Source organism: Coregonus clupeaformis, unplaced genomic scaffold, assembly GCF_020615455.1.
Source record: "Coregonus clupeaformis isolate EN_2021a unplaced genomic scaffold, ASM2061545v1 scaf0371, whole genome shotgun sequence".
In the NCBI taxonomy this organism is placed as follows: Eukaryota; Metazoa; Chordata; class Actinopteri; order Salmoniformes; family Salmonidae; genus Coregonus; species Coregonus clupeaformis.
The window spans coordinates 4420-16467 of NW_025533826.1; the positions used below are offsets into that span (position 1 = coordinate 4420).

General features: G+C 42.1%; 1 pseudogene; it reads right to left on the minus strand.

Moving 5' to 3' along the window:
- Positions 1-1113: 1113 nt before the first annotated feature.
- On the minus strand, positions 1114-6119 carry LOC123484608 (annotated as a pseudogene).
- Between the last annotated feature and the right edge of the window lie 5929 nt (positions 6120-12048).

Genomic DNA, 12048 nt, shown 5'->3' on the forward strand with positions numbered 1-12048 from the left:
GATTTGTTTAACACTTTCTTGGTTACTACATTATTCCATATGTGTTATTTAATAGTTTTGATGTCTTCACTATTATTCTAAAATGTAAAAATAAAGAAAAACCCTTGAATTAATAGGGTGTCTAAACTTTTTGACTGGTAGTGTATGTACACTTACCAAAGTGTCTGTGGTTAGTGGCAGTTGGTTAGTGATTGAGATCACGGTGGTTGATTCTGCCTTCACACTATCACTGTGGTTAAGTCCTGAATGGCACCCTATTCCCTTTATAGTGCTCTACTTTTGACCAGGACCCATAGGGCTCTGGTCAAAAGTAGTGCACTATAGATGGAATAGGTGCCATTTCGGAAAGAACCTTGTTTCTCGAGGCTTGGGCTTGATGGCACCTGTGTTTGACAGGGTTTTATTGCTTTTAACCAAGGGAACAAGCCATCTGAGTTTTGGGAACTACTAGTAATATGTGTTTGGGTGGCAGGAGAAGGGTTTGGTGGAGCCTCGTCCCAGATCTGTTTGTGCTGTATGTTGTAATGCCAAATGGATTTGGGTATATTTCAGCACAATCTGCAATGGGACCAGGATATAGGGTCCAGATCTACACCCACCCTTCTCAAAGGAAATTATTAACAGAGGTTATATGTGGATGGATTCTTTGAGAGAAAGAAAAGGTTTTGATTATAGCTATTAATATATATTATATACATTATTTAATTTAACGGTCAGTTTAATGGAAATCTATTGTCATCATGCAGGAATTTGAAAGTAATAAAGATTCTCTGTGGTCAGTAACCCAAGTCGATTCTACAATCTACATTGAATTTAGATCTTTAGCAAAACACAAATGTTTTTCATGTAGGCACAAACACTTACGTTTGGGAGTTTCATTGAAGGCAGTTTAATGATCAGCAACCCCTCAAGTAAGTTCCATATTCTGCAAAATTGTGAAATCTCCCAAACAATAAGATATTTTAATTTTAGTGTGTATTGGACATTTAAAAAATCTCAAACAGGTGATGGTATAAAATATTTACCCATACAAAACTTACTGTTGTATGCTGACAACCTTTTCAATTGCTCATCGTCAACATCTCCAAGGTCTATATTTTGTTAGTTGTATTCTGTAATGTTTGTAAATGAATGCAAGTGCTTCTTCACCAATTGCTTAAGTCCATATATTTGTACTACTTGAAAATCTCAGGAGTGGGATGTACTTTAGTTTGCGCAATGGAAGAGACCATTGCACATAGAAACTAAAATGTAGACGCAAATTAATGTGAAGTAGAAAATGGTGGCCACCAATGTCTAGCTTAAAGTTCCCCAACCCAAGTTGTCCCTGTGCACTGTGTTGTAATATAGACCAACCTTTTTCCTGGCCAATGCCTTCCGAGCACTTCTCTGTAGAAAGTTTCCTTCAAAACGAGAGTAATTTGTAACATTGCATGTGAAAACCAAGCATAAAAAATGCATTGTCCTCTCCAAACTTGGAGGGAGCAAGACCGTGGACTTGTAGCAAGCATACAATTTGTATGTTGCAGCTTTTATTAAACCAATGTCCCTTAAAATAGAATTCCTATAACACTAAATTGCCAATGACATGAATTCAATTTCTTCCAAGTGTGATTAATTTAAAAGGTCATTTCTTTTGCTATAATCCCAATGTAACCAACTATAAAAAGACATGGGAATCATTTCAAGATTATATTAACAAATGATGTATTGTAGAAATGTGTTTGTTTATGCTTTTACTGCTTCTTGATCTATAAAGGCACTTGTCAAGAACTGTACTATAGTAAAGGAAGATCTATTTTCCAATTTCTCCTGTTTTTCAGAAATGTACATCTACAAAGGAACACAAACAAGTTTTTTAAATGCTGATAAGATTTATTGCAATTACAACAGGTTAAACACTGACAGCAGCTCCTTGTGCAGTGAAAGAGAATAAAAGAACAACCTGAAACAAAAGGGATGGATTGCAGTTGAAATTGATTTTAGTTTAACCCATATCCTCTTCTCCCTCCTCCTCAAACTCGCCCTCCTCCTCAGCGGTGGCGTCCTGGTACTGCTGGTACTCGGACACCAGGTCGTTCATGTTGCTCTCGGCCTCTGTGAACTCCATCTCATCCATGCCCTCTCCGGTGTACCAGTGCAGGAAGGCCTTGCGTCGGAACATGGCTGTGAACTGCTCAGAGATGCGCTTGAACAGCTCCTGGATGGCCGTGCTGTTGCCGATGAAGGTGGCAGCCATCTTGAGGCCACGGGCGGGATGTCGCAGACTGCAGTCTTGACATTGTTGGGGATCCATTCGACAAAGTAGCTGCTGTTCTTGTTCTGCACGTTCAGCATCTGCTCATCCACCTCCTTCATGGACATGCGCCCGCGGAAGATGGCGGCCACAGTGAGGTAGCGGCCGTGGCGGGGGTCGCAGGCGGCCATCATGTTCTTGGCATCGAACATCTGCTGGGTGAGTTCGGGCACCGTCAGCGCTCTGTACTGCTGGCTACCTCTGCTGGTGAGGGGGGCAAAGCCTGGCATGAAGAAATGCAGGCGGGGGAATGGGACCATGTTGACAGCTAGCTTACGCAGGTCAGCGTTGAGCTGGCCGGGGAAACGCAGGCAGGTGGTGACACCACTCATGGTGGCTGACACCAGGTGGTTGAGGTCCCCGTAAGTGGGCGTCGTCAGCTTCAGGGTGCGAAAGCAGATGTCATACAAGGCCTCGTTGTCGATGCAATAGGTCTCGTCAGTGTTCTCCACAAGCTGATGCACAGACAGGGTGGCATTGTAGGGCTCCACCACGGTGTCTGACACTTTGGGGGAGGGCACCACACTGAAGGTGTTCATGATGCGGTCAGGGTACTCCTCACGGATCTTGCTAATCAACAGGGTACCCATGCCAGAGCCTGTGCCGCCTCCAAGGGAGTGGGTGAGCTGGAAGCCCTGAAGACAGTCGCAGCTCTCGGCTTCCTTTCTTACCACGTCCAGGACAGAGTCTACCAGCTCTGCTCCCTCAGTGTAATGGCCCTTGGCCCAGTTGTTACCTGCACCACTCTGTCCTTTAAACAAACAACAAAAAGCACGCCATGAGATGTAGGCTAGGCGTATTACTATGGTAAAATCGACTATGACAAATTTGCAATTTCAAAGCATTTGCTCACCAAAGACAAAGTTGTCCGGTCTGAATATTTGGCCAAATGGTCCAGACCGGACAGAGTCCATGGTGCCAGGCTCCAGATCAACTAGAACGGCACGAGGAACATACTTGCCACCTGAAATAAATGAACAATCACATTATGGGTCAGTAACTACATTTCCATCCAATTTGCAACAGATTTTCATGTGAATATTCTAAAATCCGCATAAAGAAAATATGCGCATTTTCCCACCAGTGGTGTGTTCCCACCAAATGGACTTGTTGCGGATAAAAATTAGTGTGTGATAACGTAGTGCACAAATTTTACTTTTTCACTTAAGTTTTCATATACCGAATAAAAATCTAAAGTTCAATGTGTTTCTATCGCATTTTAAACTCTACCGATAGTTTTGTCACAAACTGTTGCGTTAAATAGCAAAATGTGCCTACTCTGGTCTTGGCACGTGCACTCTAGCCACCAGCTTGCAGATACAGTGCGGGTAGCCTAGTTTACATGATGAGCTTTATTATGGATAAGAGCGAGAATATTTGTATTTGTCAAGCATCAACTCACCAGAATCAGACCTTCGATATTTATTGGAAAGGATCAACAAGATCTCATCTGTAGCCTAATAAATTGCATTGTTTCTCTTGAGTCGTAGTGGGAGACCACACACCATATCGTGAGACTCCCAAGTTTACTTCGATATGATGGTTATTATATCAATATTTGCTCAAAGGCGTTTCCACCGGCATTTCAAGCATTATTAATTTTACCAACACAAAAAGATCAACTCGTCTAGCGTATTTTGTTTGGTCGGCATTTGGTAAGTTTACTGACAAATTCTGTTCCTATCAGGCCTGTCATGACATGTACTTTACTTGCGTAAAAAGGTTGGATGGAAACCTGGTTAACCTCTACTGGATCGCTGTCCTGTATACGGGAAGGTTGAGCTAACATGCGCTAATGTGATTAGCATGACTATTGTAAGTAACAGCAAACTTTCCAGGACATAGACATGTCTTATATGGGCAGAAAGCTTAAATGATTGTTAATCTAACGGCACTATCCAATTTACAGTAGCTGTTACAGTGGTGGAAAAAACAATGCTATTGTTTGAGGAGAGTGCACAACAACAACAAAAAACGTATCACGGCAACTGGTTTGATACATTCACCTCTAAAGGTAAACAATGTACTTACATTCAGTAATCTAAAGATCAGTCCCAGAGATAAAATGTAACAGTTTTGTTTGATCAAATCCATTTTTATATTCAAATGTAGGAACTGGGCTCTACAGTTTGAACCCCTGCTGTCTCTGGCTCCACACCCACCCTGCCCGGCCATCTAGATGTGTGAAAGTTAGTGTATAAGCTAATGATGCATCATGTATGACATTCCTGAGAGTGTGTAAACTTACATTTTGTATTACCATATCATTTTTGTATGTTCTCTATATAGTTGTGTACTCAAATGTATCAATTGACCAATTCGGCACATTTGGGCAGACTTGATACAAAATGCTTCACTGGATCAATCTGAAACTTTGCACACACACTGCTGCCATCTAGTGGCCAAACTCTAAATTGCGCCTAAACTTCAATATGATATTATATAGTGGCCTTTCTCTTGCATGGAACAAAAAAATCAATAGAAAACGCATGTTTTTTTGTTTTTTATTATCTTTGACCAGATCTAATGTGTTATTCGCCTACATTAATTTCACATTTCCACAAACTTCAAAGTGTTTCCTTTCAAATGGTTTCAAGAATATGCATATCCTTGCTTCAGGTCCTGAACAACAGGCAGTTAGATTTGGGTATGTCATTGTAGGCGAAAATTTAAAAAAATGGTCCGATCCTTTAGAGGTTAAGACCTTTGCAGACTGTATGATTTTAGGCTTGTTATGCCACAAATTTTTCTGTCCCAGACAAAATGTCCACATCGTGTGAAATTCTTAGGTCGTAAACGATTGTCGAACTTCTTGGCTCTTTCAGTGTGACAGGGCCTAGGTCTGCCGATTTAAGTGCTCCTACTTGAGATCAAATACACTGCTGCTGTTGACTTGAAGCCAATTGCAGAATGTGACTACAGAACAGAAGCAAATCCTACAATCTGGACAGGTTGATATCAATATTTTAATTGTGACTGTGAATCTTAAGACTGAATCCAACATTCAGTCTGCAAAGGCTTTAGTTAAAGAGAACACGGCATAATTTTTTGAAGACTTGACACTACTGCAAGCGCAAATACACTTTAAAAACACTTCAACTAGCTCCTTTAAATTGTATTATTACTTTTTTTTACTTTGTCATTAAATCTTCAGAATAAATCAAAATGTCACAATTGAGTTAGCTACCTATGTACATAGAGGATCCTTTCCAGTAAGTTACCTGTTGCCTCATTGTAGTACACATTGATTCTCTCAAGCTGCAGATCGCTATCTCCATGGTAAGTGCCTGTTGGGTCTATTCCATGCTCGTCACTGATTACCTCCCAAAACTGCAAAAGTATGACGGAGTGGTTAGTGGCACGTGGGCGGGTAAAGTTTCTCATAGCATTATAGCTAGCAAGCTAAAGTTAGGAGCTGGCTGAGCCGCCATCTAAAGTTGACCGAATTTTACTCTTCATATCAACCACATATTTGAGATAACCAAAGCTAACGTTAGTTAGCTAACTAACAAATCGCAAATACTTTAGTTTTGAGTTACCTTATGAGCAGGCTAGCAACACAAAGTTTGCTAACTTTAGCTAGCTAGTTAGTTACTTTGAAAAATGCAACTGAGTTTGCAATACACTTTTATAAAAAATGGCCCTTACCTTGGCACCGATCTGATTTCCACATTGACCGGCCTGCAGATGAACAATCTCCCTCATGTTAAAATCGAGTTGCCGTGTAAATTAATAAAGATCACTTGTAAACATCTGACAATAACTTTAATCTGTACTACGCCCCTTTTTGTAAGTGTCTGAAGTCGAGCAAGCCGTTGAGAGAGAGAGAGAGCGAGAGGGAAAAGAAAGCTTCAGGGCACGTGAGGAATTTGTCTTCGCATGCATTTCATTGGCTAAATCAATATTACATCATTATCATACAAAGCAAAACATGCTGGGCGTGTGAGCAATGGGTAGGAGCAATGATATACAGTGCGGAGAACAATTATTTGATACACTGCCGATATTGCAGGTTTTCCTACTTACAAAGCATGTAGAGGTCTGTAATTTTTATCATAGGTACACTTCAACTGTGAGAGACGGAATCTAAAACAAAAATCCAGAAAAATCACATTGTATGATTTTTAAGTAATTAATTTGCATTTTATTGCATGACATAAGTATTTGATACATCAGAAAAGCAGAACTTAATATTTGGTACAGAAACCTTTGTTTGCAATTACAGAGATCATACGTTTCCTGTAGGTCTTGACCAGGTTTGCATCACACTGCAGCAGGGATTTTGTCCCACTCCTCCATACAGACCTTCTCCAGATCCTTCAGGTTTCGGGGCTGTCGCTGGGCAATACGGACTTTCAGCTCACTCCAAAGATATTCTATTGGGTTCAGGTCTAGAGACTGGCTAGGCCACTCCAGGACCTTGAGATGCTTCTTACGGAGCCACTCCTTAGTTGCCCTGGCTGTGTGTTTCCGGTCGTTGTCATGCTGGAAGACCCAGCCACAACCCATCTTCACATATACATGGCCCAATCCATCCTCCCCTCATACGGTGCAGTCGTCCTGTCTCCTTTAGCAGAAAAGCATCCCCAAAGAATGTTGTTTCCCACCTCCATGCTTCACGGTTGGGATGGTGTTCTTGGGGTTGTACTCATCCTTCTTCTTCCTCCAAACACGGCGAGTGGAGTTTAGACCCAAAAGCCTATTTTGTCTCATCAGACCACATGACCTTCTCCCATTCCTCCTCTGGATCATCCAGATGGTCATTGGCAAACTTCAGACGGGCCTGGACATGCGCTGGCTTAGCAGGGGACCTTGCGTCGCAGCAGGATTTTAATCCATGACGGCGTAGTGTGTTACTAATGGTTTTCTTTGAGACTGTGGTCCCAGCTCTCTTCAGGTCATTTACCAGGTCCTGCCGTATAGTTCTGGGCTGATCCTCACCTTCATGATCATTGATGCCCCACGGGTGAGATCTTGCATGGAGCCCCCAGACCGAGGGTGATTGACTGTCATCTTGAACTTCTTCCTTTTCTAATAATTGCGCCAACAGTTGTTGCCTTCTCACCAAGCTGCTTGCCTATTGTCCTGTAGCCCATCCCAGCCTTGTGCAGGTCTACAATTTTATCCCCTGATGTCCTTACACAGCTCTCTGGTCTTGGCCATTGTGGAGAGGTTAGAGTCTGTTTGATTGAGTGTGTGGACAGGTGTCTTTTATACAGGTAACGAGTTCAGGTGCAGTTAATACAGGTAATGAGTGGAGAACAGGAGGGCTTCTTAAAGAAAAACTAACAGGTCTGTGAGAGGCCGGAATTCTTCCTGGTTGGTAGGTGATCAAAGACGATGTCATGCAATAAAATGCAAATTAATTACTTAAAATCATACAATGTGATTTTCTGGATTTTTTTTTGATTCCGTCTCTCACAGTTGAAGTGTACCTTGATAAAAATTACAGACCTCTACATGCTTTGTAAGTAGGAAAAAGCTACAATGTCGGGCAGTGTATCAAATACTTGTTCTCCCCACTGTATATATTAAAGGGTATTTTTATAACCCTAGCACAGGCACAGGTAAACACATTTATTTTTATTTTTTTACATGCAGCCAGTTGATGTTGGTGGATGGTAGATATACACTGCTCAAAAATTTAAGGTAACACTAAAATAACACATCCTAGATCTGAATAAATTAAATAATCTTATTAAATACTTTTTCTTTACATAGTTGAATGTGCTGACACAAAATCACACAAAAAATTATCAATGGAAATCAAATTTATCAACCCATGGAGGTCTGGATTTGGAGTCACCCTCAAAATTAAAGTGGAAACCACACTGCAGGCTGATCCAACTTGATGTAATGTCCTTAAAACAAGTCAAAGCCGAGGCTCAGTGAGGTGTGTGGCCTCCACGTGCCTGTAATAATAATAATAATGATATGCCATTTAGCAGACGCTTTTATCCAAAGCGACTTACAGTCATGCGTGCATAAATTTTTGTGTATGGGGTGGTCCCGGATCGAACCCACTCCTTGGCATTACAACCAGTAGCTCTACCAGCTGAGCTACAGAGGACCTCCCCTACAACGCCTGGGCATGCTCCTGATGAGGTGTCGGATGGTCTCCTGTGGGATCTCCTCCCAGACCTGGACTAAGCATCCGCCAACTCCTGGACAGTCTGTGGTGCAACGTGGCGTTGGTGGATGGAGCGAGACATGATGTCCCAGATGTGCTCAATTGGATTCAGGTCTGAACGGGCGGACAGTCCATAGCATCAATGCCTTCCTCTTGCAGGAACTGCCTGACACCTCCAGCCACATGAGGTCTAGCATTGTCTTAGCATTAGGAGGAACCCAGGAACAACCGACCAGCATATGGTCTCACAAGGGGTCTGAGGATCTAATCTCGGTACCTAATGGCAGTCAGGCTACCTCTGGCGAGCACATGGAGGGCTGTGCGGCCCCCAAAGAAATGCCACCCCACACCATGACTGACCCACCGCCAAACCCGTCTGCTGGAGGATGTTGCAGGCAGCAGAACGTTCTCCACAGCGTCTCCAGACTCTGTCACGTCTGTCCACATGTGCTCAGTGTGAATCTGCTTTCATCTGTGAAGAGCACAGGGCACCAGTGGCGATCATAATCTTGGTGTTCTCTGGCAATGCCAAGCGTCCTGCACGGTGTTGGGCTGTAAAGCACAACCCCCACCTATAGAAATGGGCCCTCATAACAACCTCATGGAGTCTTTTCTGACCGTTTGAGCAGACACATGCACATTTTGTGGCCTGCTGGAGGTCATTTTGCAGGGCTCCAGCAGGTGCTTCTCCTGCTCCTCCTTTGCACAAAGGCGGAGGTAGCAGTTCTGCTGCTGGGTTGTTGCCTTCCCTACGGCCTCCTCCACGTCTCCTGATGTACTGGCCTGTCTCCTGGTAGCGCCTCCATGCTCTGGACACTACACTGACAGACACAGCAAACCTTCTTGCCACAGCTCGCATTGATGTGCCATCCTGGATGAGCTGCACTACCTGAGCCACTTGTGTGGGTTGTAGACTCCGTCTCATGCTACCACTAGAGTGAGCACCGCCAGCATTCAAAAGTGACCAAAACATCAGCCAGGAAGCATAGGAACTGAGAAGTGGTCTGTGGTCACCACCTGCAAAACACAGTCCTTTATTGGGGGTGTCTTGCACAATTGCCTATAATTTCCACCTGTTGTCTATTCCATTTGCACAACAGCCCCCTTTCTAATTTTCTCTACTTTTTGCATATTTGTGATACTGAATGTTATCAGATCTTCAACCAAAACCTAATATTAGATAAAGTTCTTACTGTGGAATGCAGAGAGTTTGGTTTTAGGCATTACTGGAACCATGTCGTCTAAAAAAGTTATACTTTTGAATCATCTGTCCATAGAACGCTCTTCCAAGAGTCTTGATGCTCAACCAGGTGCTTTTGGCAAACTTGAGTCAACTTTTGGACGAGATGGGTCCCACTATGCCCGGCGAAAACCAAACACGCATTCCACAGTAAGAACATCATACCAAAGGTCAAGCTATGGTGGTGGTGGTGTGATGGTTTGGGGATACTTTTGCTGCCTCAGGATCTGGGACGACTTGCCGTAATAGAAGGAACCATGAATTCTGCTCTGTATCAGAGAATTCTACAGGAGAATGTCAGACCATCAGTCTGTGAGCTGAAGCTAGCGCAGCTGGGTCATGCAGCAAGACAATGATCCAAAACACACAATCAAGTCTACACGAAAATTTAAAAAGCAACAAATTGGACGTTTTGGAATGGCCTAGTCAAAGTCCAGACCTAATCCCAATTGAGATGTTGTGGCAGGACTTGAAACGAGCAGTTCATGCTTGAAAACCCACACATCACTGAGTTAAAGCAGTTCTGCATGGAAGAGTGCCAAAATTCCTCCACAGGTACGTGAGAGACTGATCAACAACTACAGGAAGCATTTGATTGGGAGTCATTGCAGCTAAAGGTGGACAACCAGTTATTGAGTATAAGGGGGGCAATTACTTTTTTCGGACACAGGGGAATTGGGTGTTGGTAACTTTGTTTAATGAAATAAATGAAATAAATATGTAATTGTTGTGTTATTTGTTCACTTATGTTCCTTTTATCTAATATTAGGTTTGGTTGAAGATCTGATAACATTGTAAGTATCACCAATATGCAAAAGTAGAGATATATATATACACATACTGAGATCATGTGACACTTAGATTGCACACAGGTGGACTTTATTTAACTAATCTATGTGACTTCTGAAGGTAATTGGTTGCACCAGATCCTATTGAGGGCTTCATAGAAAAGGGGGTGAATACATATGCACGCACGCTTTTCCGTTATTTATTTTTTAGATTTTCTTTATTTTCTTCACTTCACCAATTTGGACTATTTTGTGTATGTCCATTACATTAAATCCAAATAAAAATAAATTTAAATTACAGGTTGTAATGCAACAAAATAGGAAAAACACCAAGGGGGATGAATCTTTGCAAGGCACTGTAGAATTCCTGGAGTTCCAGCCTTTGCCCTTAGGTCTGATGTGGCCGATTTGGGATTCACACACCCACCAGTTACATAAGGCTAACAGACATGGAATCTGAGAATGACTTGAACTATGTAAAAATAATTCATAGCTCAAACAATACGTTGAAGGAAGGATGCAGTGGGGAAGAAGGGTACAGGTGGGGGAGAGGGGGCAACCGAGTCCAGTGATGATTATATAATTCATTGAGGTCATCAGTATTTGTTTAGTCACCCAAAATGTAAAACATTCAACCTTTAATAACTTTAAGGTGCAAATAAATGTCAGATGTCTTTATCAAAAGTAAAAAGCATTTTTGTTTATTTTTCAACAAACATATTACAACTCCGACAGGAAGAGCTTCAGAAAGTAGTATAAATAAATTCATGCAGTGTATTTTCTTGTCCTTGATGCAATATCTTTTCTCCTATGGATAGTGTAAACAAAATAGTATAAGCACAAAATGAACATTACATTGCAATAAAAGTTCATGAAAAATCAACGAATCCAAAGGAATGTTTCCCCACGTTAGCACAGATCAGTCCCCCACACACACACACTTACCTCTGTTCCTCCCTCCTAAAAATATTTAGATTTTAATTGGTTTCAATTTAAATGTTAGAGGCCCTGGAGGCTGATTTGGGGGCATTTGACCCCATCTGGAAAATAATCTAAAAACACTGGCACAGAAGACATACTAAGCCATGAGACACCATGCGATTGCTGTTCGTTTGCCTAGTTACTATACTTCACCTCCCTGAGTTGGTCTGCATGCAATCTGCAGTTTGGCCCCTCTTCTCATCACCAATGATTAGTCATCAGACAACGGACCATCTACCATCCTGAAGCTCACTTGGCATTGAGAAGACTACACCAGCTGGGAGGTTGTACTGTCCTCTGCAGAGAGGCCAAGAGAGCAGACAGATGTCAGGCCCTATATTCATAAAATGTCTTTAGAGAAGGAGTGCTGATCTAGGATCAGTTTGACCTTTTAGATCATAATGAATGAACAGGGGCGGGACCTGATCCTAGACATCAGCACTCATACTCTGAGACACATTATGAAAACAGGCTCTAGGCTTCCATAGGCAGCACTTATTTAGTATGCTTACTTACTTTCGTGTTCTTCTTATTTCTATTTCTTGTATGTTTTTTGTTATATCTTATGTTCTTTTTAGTTATGTTATTATTGTTGGGTTAAGAGCTTGCAAGA